Here is a 20,530-nt window from a genome sequence, read left to right as displayed (position 1 = left end):
GAGTCTTGCTTCAGTTACATTTGTCACCAGGTTCATTTCTGCCTCTGTGTGCAGTTACCCAGGTAACGTGTGTGTGTGTGTGTGTGTGTGTATGCATGTAACATGATTAGTGCTGAGCACTGTTGCCATATGGTTCACCAAAGTTTTTCCATGTTAATTACGTTTATGAGTCAATAAAGAGACAAAGATAAAGGCAGAAGAATTAGAGCCAGGCAGTTTTTTGGTGTGTGTGTAAGCACAACACAGTTTTCCCCCTACTTGGTTAAGTAAGGAAAGCTGGAAAACTCTTAAAGAGGCTCTGGCCCACAGACATTGAGTCAGAAGGGATTCCCGATCCAAGCCATTAGGACAATGTAAGTTAGGCAAGAACTGCATTTTTTCTTGATTGTATGTCTCAAAAAGCATATTATTTAATAAACTGTCAGTCGAGTTCTCTGGAGTGGGAATTGCATTCAACTGAATTGGGCAATCAGTATAAACTTCTGTGTGTATGTTCATGGGAATCTGCATATTTGTTTCTGTATTTGTGCAGAATCTGTGTGTAGCAAATCTAATGTGGCTTAACTCTCCCCATTTTGGCATAGAGAAAAAAATATTAACTTGGAATCAGAAGAATTAGGATCTAGCTCGAGGTCAAAGATACTTCTTGCACATGAAAAACCTCCTAGGAGACATAACAACAAGAATGTTCATCAATTGTGTTGTTTATAACAATAAAATCCAAAAAAAAATTCACTAAATTTCTAACAATTGGGAATTGTTTAAATGAGTTATGGTAAATTTACATAACGTAATTTTTTCAGCCATTTCAAATACTGCTATAGACTAATGTTTATTGGCATGAACTGATATTTTCATATATAGATTTGCTTCATAAGATGTTCATTTAATTCTTTTTTTGCCTATTTAACAGTTTTAATATTTTTTAACATATTTATTTAACAGTGTTAACATATTTAACATTTTTCAGACAGCTCTTTAAAAAAAGTATTTGTTTTTCACCCAAGCAATACTAAATAAATATGCTATAAGAAACATTATGATTTTAGGCTAATGAACACTCACCAATTTTCTCAACACAATAGTTTCTAATCAAATAATATAATATGAAACAGTGAATTGGGCACCATATTTGGGGGTTCCAAAATGATTGCTTTTTACATGTTCACTAATCAAGTGCAGTAAAGATATAGCATCTCTGTGTGCTCTTTCCATATGTTACTAAGGACTGGCAGATTTAGCCTTTATTTTGCCTGAAAAATGGTTTCCAGTGTTATAACTTATATCTAGGTCCCATTTCAGTGCAAAATAATGACCATGAATACCCCAAAGTTTGAAAATCTGGTAAAGAAAATGGTACATGGAGAATTCATCTTCTGAAAGAGTGACTCCCTCAAGCAGTGCCCAGTCAATACCTACTATCAAGACTCTTCCTCATTTTGTGAGAATAACAAATCTTTATTCTATTTCAGCCAATGTACAAACCATATTCATATCATTTCATATATTGTTGTCTATTGCTTATATAACTTGTTTTCATTTTTCAGTCAGCAGTGTGAAAATTGTCTGGGTATTATAGGTTGGGATGAAATGTATCATAATTTTCCCCATTAAAATTAATGAAAATATAAAAATTACTGTTTGCTCACTTTGCAGGGATTTCCAGAATTAAATAATGTTGTTGTGCAAGAGAGAGATGAATGATTAAATTAAATAAAGCAGGTTGCAAGCTACAGGTAGCAAAAGTTAGGAATAGTAGAAATATATACATGTACATATAAATAGATAATGAACTGAAAAGATATATACCAGAATTGTCCCCAGTGATTATGATGTTGATTGATGGGTGCTTTAGGTTTTCATATTATATCCAACTGCCTTTTCCCTATTCTTTCCTTCTTTCTTCTTTTATTTGTTTAGGTGGCAAGATAATATTTTGAGAAATAAACTAATATTCCTCCCTACCCTGCCCCTCCCCCCCATAGAATTTGTACCTCTGTGTCAGCTTGATGTGTTATGAAATTCACCTTCATGCCATGGGGATGGGCTGACACAGAGCTGATTTTAACTTGTATTTTTGAAATCAAGACCTTGCAAAGACCAAAGTGTCCTGCATAAAGACTGTATAACGTCTGCCTGGAGTTGGGCAGAAGAGAATCAGAGGGAAAGTGTGAAGGTAGTGGGTCTGAGATGGACCACGTTCTAGAATTTAGAGGGAGGAGGAGAGTGACAGAATCCTCATTTCATCTAAGGATTTAAGAGCAGGAAAGGACTTCTTTCAGAGGAATTAAAATGCACAGGTAAACAGAGTCACCTCAAAATGACAGTAGCTGTGATCTTGATAGCTGCTGATTTAGGGGTCTTCACATGTGGATGAGGGACAGAAGGAGAGAAAAGATGAGGGAGAGGGATGGGGTGAGTTTCTTCCTAGACTCAGAGATTTCTATCTCAACCATAGTTGAATAAGGTTCTGGGTCAATAAGATCATTTGATGATGTACAGAATATTATTATCTCCAAATAACAATAATGACAACCACCATTACAATACACAGAGATAAATTTCCCGGAATTTGCCTGTCTTCAGAACACATTTATAGTTGCTCTCAAGCCACTTCAGAAATAAACAGAAGTAACAGTTTTGAAAGTTCAGAGATTCATGAGGCTTCGTTTCTATTAAACAAAACATGAACAAAATATGCCAGTCTAGTTCCACATGAGGTTGAAATGTGACTTCATTTCTAACCTGCCAAGTCGCCTAATTTAAAAAATAGCATGGCATGGGGCTTCCCTGGTGGCGCAGTGGCTGAGAGTCCGCCTGCCGATGCAGGGGACACGGGTTCGTGCCCCAGTCCGGGAAGATCCCACATGCTGCGGAGCGACTAGGCCCGTGAGCCATGGCCGCTGAGCCTGTGTGTCCTGCAACGGGAGAGGCCACAACAGTGAGAGGCCTGCGTACCACAAAAAAAAAAAAAAAAAAAAAAAAAATAGCGTGGCATGAATAAAGTATCTCTTTACGCCTCTAGTAATGAATTCTGTCCTACTATTTACATCTATTAAAAAAGTTACAACTCAAGGGTACAAAAATTTGCAAATATGCATTGCTCTTATTTCTCACGTTGTTTTCCCTCCATTTCTCTTAGCGTTTGTTCTGCATATTCAGCCCTTAACTCTGCACCCCAGGGGCAGCCCCTCCACTCCTCTGAAGGTTCTCTTTTCGAAGTCATCAGCATCCTCCTTGCTGCTTAACCCCTGGATCCCTTCTCTGCCCTTGCCTAACTTAATCTCCCATCAACATCTGGACACTATTGCTCATGCCCTCCTTCTTGATATCTCCCTCCCCCTTTGCTTTGTCCACTGTGGTTTCTTGGATTTGTCCTTTCTCTTTTAATCTTTCTTAAGAGCTCTTCTTTTTCCTTTTCCCACTCCTTAAATAGTTGTGATCTTTTGACTTATGTCCTAAATTTTTTTTCTTTTTATTCATTCTCATATTCTTCCTGAGAAATCTCATTTCTTTTCAAGGCTTTGATTATTACCTTTATGCTGATTATTCTCAAATCTGTATCTCTGGTAGAGCTTTTTTTCTCCTGAGCTCCAGATTGATGTATCTGCTCACTGGACATCTCCACAAGCATATCCTGTAATCTCTCAAACTCTGTCTGCTCAGACCTGAACTCATTATTCTTCTCCATAAGCCTGTTTGTCCTGTGCCTCTCTATCAGTGGCTGGTACCCCAAGCCATCCAGTGACCAAGCTAGAGCCCTGGATGTTCCATTGGACTCCTTCCCTTCCCTGAATTCCCATCTGTATTAGTCTGCTTAGGCTGCTATAACAAAATACCACAGTATTCTGTTATGTTCTGGGGGACTTAAACAACAGAAATTTATTTTCTCAAAATTTTTTAGGCTGGGAAGTCCAAGAGCAAGGTGCTGGCACATTTGGCTTCTGGTGAGAGCTGTCTTCCTGGCTTGCACATGGCTGCCTTCTCACTGTGTGTTCACATAGGGGAGAGAAAGAGAGAGACAGACACACAGAGAGACAGAGACAGAGGGAGGCAGAGAAAGCTCCCTCTGGTGTCTCTTCTTATAAAGACTAATTTCATCAGATCAGGTCATCCTTATGACCTCTCTTAACCTTAATTACTTCCTTAGAGGTTCTATCTCCAAATCTAGGCACACCGAGAATTAGGGCTTAAACATAGGAATTTTGGGGGGGACACAAACATTTGGTCAGTAACACCATCCATCAATCATCAAGGTTTTCCCATTCTTCCTAATAAATAGTGTTTAAAACACCTACTTCTCAACTCCTGTGGTAATTAATTTAGTTCTGGACACCATTTCCTTTCACTCTATTGACCACAGCAAGCATCGTTACTTGTCTCCCTGCTTCTAGTCTACCTGTGTCCCATCTAGTCCCTATGCTTCAGCTAGGGTGTCCTTTCTCAAATGCAAACCTGATCATGTCACTCCTCTTTTAAGTCTTGTCTGTGTCCTTCCATTACTGTCATGATGAAGCTCAGATCCCTTAATTGGCTCTCAAGGCCCTTTGTGAGCTGGGCCTTGCTTGCCACCCTAGTCTGCTCTCGCTACTCCCCACCTTGTGCTCAGTGCTCCAGCCTTAAAAACAACCCAGTTCCCCAAAGAACCATGCTCCTTCCTCCTGCCCTTTTCTCTCTCTCTCCCCGCCTCCCAGGCCTTTGCACTGCTGTCCTTTCTGCAGGAGCAGCAGTTGTGCTCTCCTTCGCCTTCCTCCCTCCCCTCCTTTCTTCTTCCCTTTCTCTTCCCCAGCAGTTCCAGAGTCCAGCTAATGTTTGTTCATCTCTCAGGTTTCAGTGTTGACAGCAGTTTCTCTGGAAAGCTTTTCCTACCCTCTAAGGCTGGCTTGAGGTCCTTCCTCCTTAGATACTTACCTGTCACACATTACTGTGTCCCCAGAGTCTAGCACAGTGTTTGGCACATAGCAAGACTTCAATAATTACATGATTCAAAATGAATGAATACATCTTACCTAACCTTTAGGTAAGTTAATCAGTCAATAAAGCTCTTGTGTTCTGGTTACAGTCTCTTCCACCTCTGAAGGAAAAAGCAAACTAGATGCACATTATATCAACATGTGCCTTAGAGGAGTTGGCTGGAGATACCATAGCACAGAGGTCAGTGGGGTAGGAGCTAAGGGTCATGGATACACCCAGGTGAGGTCAGCCAGTGTGTAGGAGGGAGGTTTGTCTTTGTATACCCTCATTTCCTGCACAGGCCCCTCCCTGACCGTTCCCTGTCTCCATGGAAACGAATGCCTATAAACGTGAGTGATGTTTGAAACAGTCAGCAACTGCTATGCTTATATACATAAATAGGTGAATAAGAAATTAAAAAATGTATTTTTTTAAAACATCTTTATTGGAGTATAATTGCTTTACAATGGTGTGTTAGTTTCTGCTTTATAACAAAGTGAATCAGTTATACATATACATATATCCCCATATCTCTTCCCTCTTTCGTCTCCCTCCCTCCCACCCTCCCTATCCCACCCCTCTAGGTGGTCACTAAGCATGGAGCTGATCTCCTTGTGCTATGCGGCTACTTCCCACTAGCTATCTATTTTATGTCTGGTAGTGTATGTATGTCCATGCCACTCTCTCACTTTGTCCCAACTTCCCCTTCCCCCTCCCCATGTCCTCAAGTCCATTCCCTAGTAGTTGTGCGTCTTTATTCCCTTCTTGCCGCTAGGTTCTTCATAACCATTTTTTTTTTTTTAGATTCCATATATATGTGTTAGCATACAGTATTTGTTTTTCTCTTTCTGACTTACTTCACTCTGTATGACAGACTCTAGGTCCATCCACCTCACTACAAATAACTCAGTTTCATTTCTTTCTATGGTTGAGTAATATTCCATTGTATATATGTGCCACATCTTCTTTATCCATTCATCTGTCGAAGGACACTTAGGTTGCTTCCAAGTCCTGGCTCTTGTAAATAGAGCTGCAGTGAACATTGTGGTACATGACTCTTTTTGAACTATGGTTTTCTCAGGGTGTATGCCCAGTAGTGGGATTGCTGGGTCGTATGATAGTTCTATTTTTAGTTTTTTAAGGAACCTCCATACTGTTCTCCATAGTGGCCGTATCAATTTACATTCCCACCAACAGTGCAAGAGGGTTCCCTTTTCTCCACACCCTCTCCAGCATTTATTGTTTGTAGATTTTTTGATGATGGCCATTCTGAGTGGTGAGATGAGAGATGATATCTCATTGTAGTTTTGATTTGCATTTCTCTAATGATCAATGATGTTGAGCATTCTTTCATGTGTTTGTTGGCAATCTGTATGTCTTCTTCAGAGAAATGTCTATTTAGGTCTTCTGCTCGTTTTTGGATGGGGTTGTTTGTTTTTTTGATATAGAGCTGCATGAGCTGCTTGTAAATTTTGCAGATTAATCCTTTGTCAGTTGCTTCATTTGCAAATATTTTCTCCCATTCTGAGGGTTGTCTTTTTGTCTTGTTTATGGTTTCCTTTGCTGTGCAAAAGCTTTTAAGTTTCATTAGGTCCCATTTGTTTATTTTTGTTTTTATTTCCATTTCTCTAGGAGGTGGGTCAAAAAGGATCTTGCTGTGATTTATGTCATAGAGTGTTCTGCTGATGTTTTCCTCTAAGAGTGTTATAGTGTCTGGTGTTACATTTAGGTGTTTAATCCATTTTGAGTTTATTTTTGTGTATGGTGTTAGGGAGTGTTCTAATTTCATTCTTTTACATGTAGCTGTCCAGTTTTCCCAGCACCGCTTATTGAAGAGGCTGTCTTTTCTCCACTGTATATTCTTGCCTCCTTTATCGAAGATAAGGTGACCATATGTGCGTGGGTTTATCTCTGCGCTTTCTATCCTGTTCCATTGGTCTATGTTTCTCTTTTTGTGCCAGTACCATACTGTCTTGATTACTGTGGTTTTGTAGTATCGTCTGAAGTCAGGGAGCCTGATTCCTCCAGCTCCGTTTTTCTCTCTCAAGATTGCTTTGGCTATTCGGGGTCTTTTGTGTTTCCATACAAATTGTGAAATTTTTTGTTCTAGTTCTGTGAAAAATGGCATTGGTAGTTTGACAGGGATTGCATTGAATCTGTAGATTGCTTTGGGTAGTATAGTCATTTTCACAATGTTGATTCTTCCAATCCAAGAATATGGTGTATCTCTCCATCTATATGTATCATCTTTAATTTCTTTCATCAGTGTCTTATAGTTTTCTTCATACAGGTCTTTTTTCTCCTTAGGTAGGTTTATTCCTAGGTATTTTATTCTTTTTGTTGCAGTGGTAAATGGGAGTGTTTGCTTAATTTCACTTTCAGATTTTTCATCATTAGTGTATAAGAATGCAAGAGATTTCTGTGCCTTAATTTCGTATCCTGCTACTTTACCAAATTCATTGATTAGCTCTACTAGTTTTCTGGTAGCATCTTTAGTATTCTCTATGTATAGTATCATGTCACCTGCAAACAGTGACATCTTTACTTCTTCTTTTCCAATTTGGATTCCTTGTATTTCTTTTTCTTCTCTGATTGCTGTGGGTAAAACTTCCAAAACGATATTGAATAATAGTGGTGAGAGTGGGCAACCTTGTCTTGTTCCTGATCTTAGTGGAAGTGGTTTCAGTTTTTCACCATTGAGGACGATGTTGGCTGTGGGTTTGTCATATATGGCCTTTATTATGTTGAGGTAAGTTCCCTCTATGCCTACTTTCTGGAGGGTTTTTATCATAAATGGGCATTGAGTTTTGTCGAAAGCTTTCTCTGCATCTATTGAGGTAATTGTATGGTTTTTCTCCTTCAATTTGTTAATATGGTATATCACATTAATTGATTTGCATATATTGAAGAATCCTTGCATTCCTGGATAAACCCTACTTGATCATGGTGTATAATCCTTTTAATGTGCAGTTTGATTCTGTTTGCTAGTATTTTGTTGAGGATTTTTGCATCTATGTTCATCAGTGATATTGGCCTGTAGTTTTCTTTCTTTGTGACATCTTTGTCTTATTTTGGTATCAGGGTGATGGTGGCCTCGTAGAATGAGTTTGGGAATATTCCTCCCTCTGCTATACTTTGGAAGAGTTTGAGAAGGATAGGTGTTAGCTCTTCTCTAAATGTTTGATAGAATTCACCTATGATGCCATCTGGTCCTGGGCTTTTGTTTGTTGGAAGATTTTTAATCACAGTTTCAATCTCAGTGCTTGTTATTGGTCTGTTTATATTTTCTATTGCTTCCTGGTTCAGTCTCAGAAGGTTGTGCATTTCTAAGAATTTGTCCCTTTCTTCCAGGTTGTCCATTTTATTGGCATAGAGTTGCTTGTAGTAATCTCTCATGATCCTTTGTATTTCTGCAGTGTCAGTTGATACTTCTCCTTTTTCATTTCTAATTCTATTGATTTGAGTCTTCTCTCTTTTTTTTTTTTGTTGAGTCTGGCTAATGGTTTATCAATTTTGTTTATCTTCTCAAAGAACCAGCTTTTAGTTTTATTGATCTTTGCTCTCATTTCCTTCATTTCTTTTTCATTTTTTTCTGATGATTTCTTTCCTTCTGCTAACTTTGGGTTTTTTTTTTTCTTCTTTCTCTAATTGTTTTAGGTGTAAGTTTAGGTTGTTTATTTGAGATGTTTCTTATTTCTTAAGGTAGGATTGTATTGCCGTAAACTTCCCTCTTAGAACTGCTTTTGCTGCATCCCATAGGTTTTAGATCGTCGTGTTTTCATTGTCATTTGTTTCTAGGTATTTTTTGACTTCCTCTTTGACTTCTTCAGTGATCTCTTGGTTATTAAGTAGTGTATTGTTTAGCCTCCATGTGTTTGTATTTTTTACAGATTTTTTCCTGTAATTGATATCTAGTCTCATAGCTTTGTGGTCGGAAAAGATACTTGATATGATTTCAATTTTCTTAAATTTACCAAGGCTTGATTTGTGACCAAGATATGATGAGAAATGTATTTCTTATTCTCTAACTGAACTTTATGTCATAAAACAAGTGCTGTAAATTCTAGTGTTAATCGTTCATCCAGTTCTAATAATTTCTAAATTGTCTGTTGATTTTAGAAAAAAAAAATGTTTTGTGGTTATCCCTGACTAAATCATGTTGCATTTAGAGCCATGGTTCTATACCGGGAATTCCATCAAGGTCTTTCCAAGGACTTTCTCATTGCCTTTGTTGCAGCCAAAAGTGCCTGGGATGGGTGTGTATCCAGATGTTAGTACCTCTCACATGAAGGGACCTGGAGACCCCAAGTCCCAGCTCCACCCACATTGCCACCACCAAGGTGACTGCTGCCTACTTGCTCTGTTTTCCAGCCCAGGTCCCGGTGGAGCAGTGTGGGGAAGGGAAGGTGCTGCTGCCTTCCCCATTGCCTCGGTCTGCTTAGCGGCCACCGGGATCACCCTCACCCATCGTACCAGTGCTTCCAGACCCTTTCACCCGCCTTTGTGGTCCCAGCAGGTAGCAAATTCTAGAAGCAGCAATAGCTGGGATGGATAGCCCAAGGAACTACTAGCAAGCTGAATTGCTGGCTTTCAGTGGGGGAGGCTGGTTTGAGCTTTCAGTGGGGGAGGAAAGTTGTGCTCAAAAATCCTCTTTCTTTCTAGTAGGAAATACTTAAATACAGATACCTCAGGCTGGCCCAGAGAGCCCTCGGTAATGTGCTCCAGTCTGCCACCCTGCAAACTGGAGCACTCCTTCTGACACACACCCACACACCCACAGGCTCCTGCCTCTCTCACTGCGCTTGGACCATTGCCTCTTTCTAAATTGCTCTCCCTCTCCCTCTCTTCCTTAATTTTGCCTGTTAATATTTTATCCCTCCTTCAAGGCATATTTGACATGCTGCCACCTCCTATGAAGGGATTCTTGATCCCTCCAACCCGATTATACCCATTCTCTCATTTGAACTTACACTTACTCCTTCTCTTATGACCTTGACTTTACTGAGCTATGTATTTTTAAATTATCATTTGCATACTTAAAAAATCCTCTCCACTGAGGATCCCAGAGAGAAATGTGTTCTACTTTTTCTTTTTATCCCTTGAAGATCTTACTGTAGTGCCCTTCAACAGATATATAACACTTTTTTTGGTGGGAGTTGGAATTATGTTTACGTGATATATAAAAGTGTCATTGAGGAAAAGTTCTAGAACCAGTGTGAAAACTGCAGGAAGAAATGTTTCTGGTTTCTGTATTTCTCTAGGTCTTAGGTTCCTCCTCTGCTGTAATGTGTGTGATAAAGGTACATGTATCATAGGGAGTTGCGTGGATTAAGTGAGATCATGTGTTACTTAGCACAGTGTCTGCTGTGCAGTAAGCAATCAACAAATGGCAGTTGTTCTTGTTACTTGTACCTTTGCTCTATGGTAAGATCTTCCGAAGATGGAAGAGTCTGCTACACAGTTCTTCCTTCTTTCCTTGGTGGTATTTGTTTATCCTTTCATTCAACTTATATTTATGGAGGTTTATGATGTGCTAGGTCTGTGCTAGGGCCTGGAAATCCCATGCTTAGAACAAATACCAGCTGTGGTTCCCACTTTCATAGAGTTCTGAGTCTAGAGTGGGAGATGGGTGTTTATCCAGCAATTATGCAAGGAAAGGTACCTGGCCCTGTGGGAGCCTGGCTTAGGGAACCTTGACCTAGTGAGGGAAGCTGTCCCTGAAGTGTTCACAGCAGGCCAACCACTTTGAGGAGGCACTTTTAATCAGGGCTGGGACTGGGGTGAGGCAAGTGAGGTAGTCATCTTCTGTGAAAAATTTAGGAGGACACAAAAAAGACTCAATACTCAAGATAAACAATATTTTAATACATATTTAAAAAATGGAAATTAATGCAGAATAATCCATGAGGAACAAAATATCACAATTTTGAATAAAGACGGGATCAATAACAATGGCATGCCAAACCATAGTGGAGTCTTATGCAAAAAGGAAAATCAAATACTGATCCTTAGTCTCATCTTAGCCCTGGGTTTGACTACATAAGGGTAACTTTACTTTATTTTATTTTTTTATTGTTTTACATCTTTATTGGAGTATAATTGCTTTACAATGGTGTGTTAGTTTCTGCTTTATAACAAAGTGAATCAGTTATACATATACATATGTTCCCATATCTCTTCCCTCTTGCGTCTCTCTCCCTCCCACCATCCCTATCCCACCCCTCCAGGCGGTCACAAAGCACCTAAGGGTAACCTTAAAAGTCCCTTCCTAGCCAGAGTCTGGAAAATTATGTACATTTATGTGGAAGCTTCTCATTGTATCCAGCAGAGGGCAGTGATACCTAAGAAAACGGAGGCTTTTCTTTTCATCTCATCATCATCGTTGTCATCATCATTATCAAATTCTTGGAATTACTTTATTGGTTAAAAGTTTTTACAGTAGAAAGAGGATGTGCTATGGAAACTTTGTATAACTCTAGTGTTGGAGGACCAGCAAACTCTTATAAAGTGCCTTATTATAACAAGCTTTCTCTTTGGTAGATATATGTTTACAGGTTTAATTTTTGCAGGTTTAATTGCAGCAGTTAATATTTGGCTGGTTTTTCTCTTTATTCCTGATTTTTCTTCTTTCAATATTAGGATTAGAGATTTGGAAGGGAAGTTGTTCATATCATGTAGAAGGAGATCATTTGCCAGATGAGAAAACTAATGCAAGCCAGGCTGTTTATTTACCTGTCAGTTCATTTGTTCATTCATTTATTGCCTCATTTATTCACAAGTATTTAGTGTCTACCATGTAACAAGACTGTGGTAGCACTGTGGACACAAAGACTAACATAAATCACAGTTCTCATATTTGATGAACAACCACTCAGGAGTAGGAAACACTGGTAGAAACAGATACTTTATGATACTTAGGGTAAGTGTACAAGGTGTGTGCCAAGTGCTTGGGGAACTCGGTTGAGGAGCAGCTAACAAGTATTCATTTGTCCAATTTACTCTTATGGATACTTTTAGGATCTGATATATGAGGCCTAAAGTACTTTGTTTTTATTTAACTATGACTTTGGCACAAAGTATATCTCTTAATAAATGATAAATTTCCCAGGTTCTAGTTCACTGGGGGCATACATCAAATATGTTTATTGACAACCATATGAGAATCAAGACGGAAAGGCTGGCTCCTAGAGAAATCGTCTAGGCATGGAGTTTGTAAATGGTGCCATAGGAAACTTGAGGGCAGTGTTTCTCACAGTGTGGTCTGTATCACCTGCATCGGGCAGTTTGGAGTACTTGGTGAGTGTTCTGATTTCCTTTCTTGAGATCCAGAGAATCAGATGCTGGAGGAGTGTAGGGGGGGAGTTACACGAGTGCTCCAGATGATTCTTAGGCATCCTGAAAAGCCCCAGGGACTGTTCCCCTTGCCTCTCCCAGCTAATAATACACTTCAGCCAGAGCACTTCTTCTAAGTTGTAAATTCCACAAGGTCTGGGTTTTATGTCTATTGTGTTCACTGCTGTACTTTGAACAATGCCTGGTTCACAATAAATATTTGTTGATTGAATAAATGAACATATATAAATTGGCTTTCCACCTAAGAGTTCAGTTTGAATAACTTTCTACTGGTAATAAACCCCCCAAAATTCCCATTCCAAGAGTTTGCATTATCCTCTTTCTTTAAAGAAAACAAATAGAACTGAAGGTCCTCAGGTAATTACCTTGGGTATAGAACCTAATTAATTACATTTTCAAGGCCATGTTTTCTTTTCATTTTAATAATAATCTGTAATGCATAAGTATCACTCCAGGATTTATTCCAGTAGAGATTGTAATTTGCCAAACGTCAAATCACTGGCGAGCTTGATCTCCGGTCCAGCTGTCCTGACTTGTGGGCCAAAGCTCTTAATGCTGGCTTGTCTGACACTCTTGATTCGAGGTGAAGCTCATATGTGATTGTGACATTGTATGTGTTACATTGTCAGTGATAGAGCTGGAGCTAGGCTTTTCTACTTGGGCCCTTATGTTCAATTCTATGTTCCTTTCTAATTTTTATCCTGCTTTCATGACTCATGTGCTCAATTCTACAATTGAAAGGTAGTCATTCATTCATTCTCTTATCTGTTCATCCATGAATAAGTATTGATTGTGCATCTCTGTCTAGGAATGGCTTTATCATGAATTCAGCTTTACAAATACAGTTGGGTAGTCTTCATATATTTATGAGAAGAATCTACTTGCTATTTTATAATGTGACTTCCAGGTTTGTGTGTGTTTGTGTGGGTACATTACCAAAAGTGAAATTCTTGGATAGCAAAGGGGATGGTCCATTATTCCTGGGTGTCTCTTCTCAGTGTAATAGAGATCAACTATTTTTTAAAATGACCTGTAGAGATAAGCTTTCTTTGTACTGATTGGGTGTTTAAAGCAGGGAGGTGGTAGTAAGAAGGGAAGGGAGCAATGCAGAGTGAATATAGCTGCTTGGAGATGGTCTTTGTTTAGGTTCTCCCCAAAGCACATACTATGACCAGGATTTGGGTGCAAGTAGCATCTGTGGGAGGTCCTGTGAGGGGGTGGGGAAATGAGACAGGGAAGGGAGGCAAGATAAGTCCTGCCCTTCAAAATGGGATGCAATGAGCTTCCGAATGTCACCCTGAGTGATGAGGAATTTTGGGTTTTCCAGCAGCTCCCACCCTTACTAGTTAAGAGTTGCTCCTGGAGCATTTACTTCCTGGTACTTCCAGTCTGTGCCTTACCTCCTTGTGTGGTCAGAGGATGCCCTCAAGTAAGGAGATGCTGCGGGAAGCCATAGTGGTAAATGGAACTGTCTGCAAGTGACCTCTGGGTAGGTGAAGGGGGTATGGGCAGGATTTTGAAACCATGTGTGTATGCATTTGCTTGATTTCTTCTGGCTAGGAATTAAAGCAGTAACTACTTTTTGACAAAGAAGGCAAAGTTTTGTTGGTTTTATGTATTTTATTTTAATTATAAAATAGGTTGACATTCTAATAAGTTTTCTGAAAGTTGTAAAACATTTTGCTTAAACATTTTCTAAAGGTAACTAAAAGTATAAACTCAGACAACTTAAAACTCTTAAAACCAAGTACTAGTGTTGATAGCAGGGTTCTCATTTCAGAAGCATCTTATGCATGACAGGGGTGTACAGTTACATAAATCTGTGTTTTTGTTGTTCTTTTTGGGATCCTGTATGTAGGCTACATTTTTTTTTTTTACAGTGGTTTAGCTCACAGTACATTCTGTCCATGAAACACTGTTCAAATTACTGTTGAAGGTGTGTCTGGCCTTATCTGTTTAGTGCTACCCAGAGTATATAAAATCAGAATGAATTTAGTATTTCCTAGTAAGTTCTTAGGTGCCTTATTCTTATCTCTGATTATTTAGGTTCTTAAGTCCCTGAAAACAACTCTTAAGAATAACTCTAGATGCAGGATAGCAACATGAATGTATTCTTACTTGCATAGTCTGAAATTTCTCTATTATATATAACTGCCCTGTTTTACTACATGTCAATGTTCAGTTGGAGTCCTTTGAATATCTAAAAAGCCTAAGCCAGATAAGAAGCATTAAATATGGTCTTATTTTCTACATTAAAAAACTAATTTTCAGAGCAGCAGTTAGTATGAAGCAAATAATCAGATTATTTCCTTTATCTCTAAGTGTTTCCCAGATGGAACAGGCTGTATCATAGTATACTATGCAGCTTGAGTTGGATGTACATCAAAACCATTAGCTTAGTTTAAAAGCTCCACTGGGAAGATGAGAACTAGAGTCAAGATGAAATTTACTCTTTGAAGAAGAATTCCAAGAAAGTGAAGCCAAATATGTAGGAAAAAATATCTTTTGAAAAAATATCAACTATATTTAATATTCTTTGATTTCTGTTAGACAGTCTGAAGCAGACAATTAGTGATGGAATAAATTATTAAGTAGGAGATAAAGTTGGGAAGAGACTGTTTATTCTCAGCTGTCGTTCTTTGACTTATGCCATTTTGCTTATTATTAGAAGAACAATAATTGCTGCCTGTATTGATTAGAACTCTGTGGCATATAAGTGACAGAAGCCCAGCCTTCAGCATAGCCAAGCTATAGGAAGGGTGAAGCTGGACAGAAGGATAATTAGAACCAAGGACTTGAACAATGTCAAGACTCTTAGTCTCTCCCTTCCGACTTTTCTCTGGGTTCAGCTTCATTCATCTTTCTTAGCGCAGACTTTCCCCATATGTCATGAGATATGACCATTGATAGTTCCCAAGATTTACATCTTTAATTTCATTCACTGGAGAGAGTTTAACTTAATGTACATAGACTCAAATGCTTATGAAATACTCACATACACACAACCCTCCTCAAATTGGGTGAGGGCATTCATTGATTGAGTGTGGGACCCCTCAGCCTTGGCCAGAGTGAGGTTCCATCACTGAGTACCTGCAACATTCAGGCAGGCTCTCACTGGAGCTTCACATTCATGATCTATAATCAAGGGACTCTTGCAAGGTAAGTCTTCTTATTCCTTTTTTCCGTAACAGGCTTAGAGAGGTTAAATCATCCAAAGTCACACTGCTAATAAATGATGGACCCTGGATTTGAACCCAAGTCCATCTGTGTTCTTTCTTCTGTACCATGCTGTGTCACTAAAAAACTTGTTTTTTGGACTGAATGACATTTATAATGCAGTTTGGTCACCAACATGCCTTTTTGCCTGTTAGATACGTTCAGATTTCATCATATTCATTCTATTGCCGAGCAATGGAAAGGAATTAATCTAAATGTTTTTCAAATTCTACAAGTGGTAAAATGCTCAAGTGTTACTCAGATGAGTTTTGCTTACAGATATTAACTAGTCACACCAGCCTCTGTAACCAGTGATACAATGAAGTTGTGTTTTTTATGTGAGAGTCTCAGGTGCTCAATTATTTTCCCCTTCAGAAGTTCACTGAACCTGGCGAGGTTGAACTTTGCCTGAGCCCTGAGAACACCGCAGTTAAGAGAACCCCTCACTCTTTTTTTTTTTTTTTTTTTTTTTTTTTGTGGTATGCGGGCCTCTCACTGTCGTGGCCTCTCCCGTTGCAGAGCACAGGCTCCGGACGCGCAGGCTCAGCGGCCATGGCTCACGGGCCCAGCCGCTCCGCGGCATGTGGGATCTTCCCGGACCGGGGCACGAACCCGTGTCCCCTGCATCGGCAGGCGGACTCTCAACCACTGCGCCACCAGGGAAGCCCACCCCTCACTCTTTTATCTTTTGGGAACAGCTTGCCCCAAAGAACCACCTTCTCCATATGACTGAGATACGACTTGCCATCTACGCTTCACTCTTTCTCATGACTCTTGTAAGATTCTCAGATGACTCCTTTGTTCACCTGTGACAAGGCAGAGCACTGACCTTTCCCCCTTGGCTTGAACCTGCTGACAGTGCCGGACACAGACTGTCCAACTTTACATGCTGTGTCTCATGAATGATTAGCTCAACTCTTTGTCCCCTAAAAACTAGCCAGACACAGAGATAAGCATTTCCTGGTCCACATAAAAGACAAAGAGTGTGTGTGTGTGTGTGTGTGTGTGTATCTCTGTCTCTGTATGGATCTGTATGAGTCATTGTCTTAAAAGGAACATTGGAAGTTATCCAAATGTAAGTGGCACACCTCAAATTTTATATGTGCTAACCACGTATTGGTGCTAACCACAATAGATTCAGAGGCACACTGAGTCTCCTTAGAGACATTTGCATGCTGAGGACCCAGAGAGTTTTATGTCTAGATCCATCTAGATTTTCTTTCATTCTTGCTCCTACCACCCATATGGTTGGAACCTATTTATAACAAGAGCATCGTGTCTTTATTAAGTATAAATGCAAAGAAATAGCAGTCTGACAAAAAATTGCAATTGATTACTATCAAATCTTAGAGTTTCTTAAAAACATCAAAAAGAATCCTTTTTTATAACCTATAGTCATGCTTCTTAAAACCCCTTTCCCCCCATCTATCTTTTTATCACCAAAAACCTTTCAGCTGACTTCAGCTATCCTCTCTCCTACACCCCCAAATACCCAAGGACACAATGGAGACAAGTAGTAAATTAACGTGTAAGTATATATAGTGTTCCGTCCTCTCCCATCCTCTAAGAAAAGTTCTGTCTCTGCCTGCTCAGTTTCTTGACCCTGTGACGCTGAATCAAGATGAGTAAGAGCTGGAAAAACTAGGCTAGGGCTGAGGCTTACTCATGGGAGAAAAAGAACAATGAAAAGTGGATGCATAGAGGGGCATATTTGGGAGGAGTCGGAGGACAAGAGAAAAATCACAACCTCTGTGTGACAGTTCTCTCAACACAGAACTTTGTCTACAGTAAATTCCGAGAAACTATCTGAAACAGATGAATGGCGTCCAATCAATTTTTTAAAAAAATCAGTGGAATCATTTAAAAAACCTTAAGTGAAGCTTTATTAAAGAAAATATAACCGAAGTTTGGATAAAGAGCCTGGATATCTGCACACTCGGCTTCTTTCCTGGAACCAGTTGAAAATTCTGGGTCAGTGAGAGTACATGCTACTAATTTTTAAAATTAAGTAACAAATTATCATTGATTTTTTTTTAAACTTATGAGAGCAATGTATTTTATTTGGGGGAAAACTTAAAAATACAGACAAGTACAGAAAATACCATAATCTCAGCACCCCAAGATAACTTTGATTAAAAACACTGTTAACATTTCCCTGTTTACTCACTGATTTTTAAATATGCCAGTGTTTTAATATGGTAATGCCATAGTTTTTTTTCTGGTTCATACAAAGAATCACATTGTGTCATTAAAGGCTCAGAACTGATCTAGATACTGTCATAAGCACAGTAAACTGTGATCTCCAGGCTGTCGAAAAATTGACTTCCCTTTAAGCTTTTTTTTTTTCTTAGAGTTTCCTGTTATCTGTCACATTAAAGGTAATGATCTTGCTCCGTATTTCTTACACCTGGGTAAATTCTCTGGCTCCAGTGAATTTGGTTCATAAATACCCAAACAAATGAAAACCCAAATGGTCCAATTAAATTATGCTCTGTACAGCTTCCACTGTCAGAAAGTGTAGCACAGGGCTCCAGGTCAGGGGGTCAATTAGCAGCAGGGACAAAACAGCAAGCTCAAAACTGCACAATGGGGGCTTTCCTGGTGGCGCAGTGGTTGAGAGTCCGCCTGCCGATGCAGGGGATGCGGATTCGTGCCCCGGTCCGGGAGGATCCCACATGTCGTGGAGCAGCTGGGCCCGTGAGCCATGGCCACTGAGCCTGTGCGTCCGGAGCCTGTGCTCTGCAACGGGAGAGGCCACAACAGTGAGAGGCCAGCGTACCGCACACACACACACACAAACTGCACAATGGGACCTTGAGAGGGCTCCACAGTTTTATAAGGTGCCATCACTTTGAATGAATTAAAAGATTATTTGTTTATTTATCTTAATTTAAGGATTTTGTTTAGTCAATCTATTAAGTAAGCGTAGAACACTAATAAAATGGGGCTGAAACTGGGGTTTGAAATTAACTGTGAAATTAATTTATCCTTGTTATGCATGACTCTCACTTGCCTAGATAACTGAGAATTACACTCTTTTCCTAAGGAAAGAACAGCTCTGGTTTGGGGGAGATAAGAGCATTTAATGAGAGAAGAAGGGACATGGAATTTCTTAGCAGCACTCTCCCATTCCCACCTCGGTTAGGGAAGAGAGAGTCCAGGGTCTGCAGTCGCAGAGCCAACCTTCAAATTGCTTACTTGACTTTAAAAAGGGAAAAGCATGTTCTGCTTTATGTTTTAAACTCTTGACCCCTGATCATTATCAGGTAAGAACCATATCAATTACCATAACTGTAATTGCATTGCTTTTAATATTATCTAGAAACTCATGCACATTAATAGTGGAGCTTTTTATCTCTTTGAAGAACAATTACTCCTAAAAATTTATTATAGTCTGAAAGTAGATGATTTTTGTTTCATTTTTGTGCAAAAGAATCCAAGGATTGAAGTACTTTAAAAAATTGTTTTGGGGAGAAATACATTAAGTTTCTTCCACAACATGATCTTGTAGTGCAGGAGTAATTTTGCATTATAGAAATGCAAACGTTCCTTCCTTCAGGATTCATGTGTTTATTTCTTGACTGATGACCAGCCTCTTTATCTGGCAGGGATGTGATAAGCCCAGTTTGACTACTTACATGTTTTGTTTTACAAAGCTTTATAGTTTCTATGCTATTTCATTTTGCCTGTGGGCTATAACAGCTTAAAATAATTATTTTAATATCTGAAATTGATAAGAACAGTCTAAAAAGAAATATAGCATTGTTTGAATTATATCTCCACTTAGAAGGTAATGGCTGTAATAAGATTAAACTCGTATATGAATTAATTATATTGCTGCTTCATCTCTCCAGTGAATATCTCTTGAACAGCATACAAAAGAACACAGCAAATTTGTAGGTTGTGCTTGCTTTAAATCTTTGGTTGTAATATAGTTGTTGTTGAACAGATAGCAGTTATCTTTATCGAGGACCACCATGCTAAGGTAATATTTTTAAGGTTTTGGTTATAAAATGGGTTTCTGATTATTCTGTGGTTCCCAAGGCCAACTGCTGGAGTGTGTTTCTTTTCCTTGATACATTAAAAGTTCTTGATTAAAAACGTCACTTTCTTAAGTAAAGAAACAAATATAATTTCTTTTTTTCAGGTTTTTCCCTATAGATTTTCTTCTTTTCAGCAATGTTTCACCTCAACACTATTTCCTTTCTCTGAAAACTAGCCCAACTAGATGTATTTTGGGGTATATTCTCAGTGATATTTTGTTCTATGAGAAATAATAATCATAAATATGACCACAAATTATCACAGTTGGAGTGACTCTGTGAGTATAACAACTTAATATCAATATGTTGTAAATAAATATCTTTTAAGATTGAGATTTTAAAAAAATTGAAGTGAAATTCACACAACATAAAATTAGCCATTAAAAAAATAATTTATTTTTGGCTGTGTTGGGTCTTTGTTGCTGCACACGGGCTTTCTCTAGTTGTGAAGAGCGGGGGCTACTCTTCATTGCGGTGCATGGGCCTCGTATTGTGGTGACTTCTCTTGTTGCGGAACACAGGCTCTAGGCGCACGGGCTTCAGTAGTTGTGGCACGCAGGCTCAGTAGTTGTGGCTCGCGGGCTCTAGAGCACCGGCGCAGTAGTTGTGGCGCACGGACCTAGTTGTTCTGTGGCATGTGGGATCTTCCTGGACCAGGGCTCGAACCCATGTCCCCTGCATTGGCAGGAGGATTCTTAACCACTGCACCACCAGGGAAGCCCAGAATTAACCATTTTAAAGCAAGCAATTCAGTGGCATTTAGTATATTCATAATGTTGTCAATAAGCACCACCTCTATCTAGTTCCAAAATATTGTCATCACCCCAAAAGGAAACGCCTAAACTGTTAAGAAGTTATATTCAATTTCCTTTTCCTTCTTGCCCCTGGCAACCACCAGTCTGTGTTCTGTGTCTATGGATTTACCTCTTCTGGGTATTTCATATAAATGAAGTCATAATATTTGT

The sequence above is a fragment of the Leucopleurus acutus genome, assembly GCF_964270905.1.
Source record: "Leucopleurus acutus genome assembly, chromosome: 7".
Classification (NCBI taxonomy): Eukaryota; Metazoa; Chordata; class Mammalia; order Artiodactyla; family Delphinidae; genus Leucopleurus; species Leucopleurus acutus.
The sequence above is the reverse complement of the archived record's forward strand: the minus strand, read 5'-3'. Positions refer to the sequence as shown.